Consider the following 1,235-nt stretch of genomic DNA (forward strand, 5'->3'; position numbering starts at 1 on the left):
TCTTCGGTGATTGTGTTGGGAAGATGAGCACCATGGAATGCCAGTTTAATAGAACAATGTGTTCTTGAATTGAGGGAGTATTTGAGTAGAGGCCCAATGTTCACATGCTACCTTAATACTAAAATTATAAATATTTCTACATAGATCTATTTCCTCATCATCATACGTAAATATAGTGACATATGTACATGCCTGTATTTAGACCTCTATAAATGTCCTTTGCCCCTGACTTCTTTCATCTATTTCCCTTTATTTTCCTCTTGTCTCACTATCATGATATCAGCCTTCATTTGGATTTCAGTAATTCCTCTCGGTTATATTGCCCTTGATCAACCTGCTGCTCCAAGATGTGAATGCAGCATACCAGCATGAAGCAGGGAACTAATAGAGAGGTCTGAGGGGCCTGCCCCAATCCCACCTATGTGGACACCCCCTGCTCCCTGCAGAAGAATTCACTTCAGAGGACAGCACTGAAGCTACAGCTCAGGGAGAGGGTCATGTCTGATCAGAGCACACAGGAGCAAATGAAGGGAGAGGATGTGAAAGTGGAGTAAATCCTGGCCCGCAGAGTCCTGAGGACGATATTCCCACTCAGAGCAGCCAAAGCAAAGAGAGAACCATAGGGCTAGACCCACTATGAGACATGACTTTCCTCACCGACCCATAGCGCTATGGGGGACAACACTGGAGACACAGTGCGGGCATTGTGCCTGAGCTGACCCAACCATACTGAGGTGAAACACTAAGGGGGTGCAACAGAACAGCAAAGAAAACAGAGCAAGAAAGTCCCCAGAGAATACCAAAAATAGACTTTGGGACAGTGCGTGGCACCCCATCAGACCTGAGCCAAAAACCCTCTTAAAGGTCAACAAACAGACCTTGAATTATTTACAGGCTTTTCTTCTTATTGTCATTGGTTTGTTGTTGTTGTTTTCTTTTGTTGCTTCGTTTTGCTCTGTCTTGTTTTCTTGTGCATATTATTATCTCTGCAGGTCTATCTCGATAAGCTAGGTAGGATAAACAATCTGGTGGAGAAAACAATGGGACTGATGATTCCGGGGGGGACATGGGAGAGGGGGAGGCAGGGGAAAGGATGTGGTGTTACAACCCCAGGGACAAGGAAACAAGTGATCCAAAATTGATGGTGAGGAGGGTGGAGGCCTGGTAGGGCTTGATCAAGGGTAATGTAGCCCAAATCTTAACCCTAAATTTTCTGGACTCTTCCTATCCCCCCA

Source organism: Echinops telfairi, unplaced genomic scaffold, assembly GCF_000313985.2.
Source record: "Echinops telfairi isolate 266 unplaced genomic scaffold, ASM31398v2 ScPeMD7_7467;HRSCAF=8505_1, whole genome shotgun sequence".
NCBI lineage: Eukaryota > Metazoa > Chordata > Mammalia > Afrosoricida > Tenrecidae > Echinops > Echinops telfairi.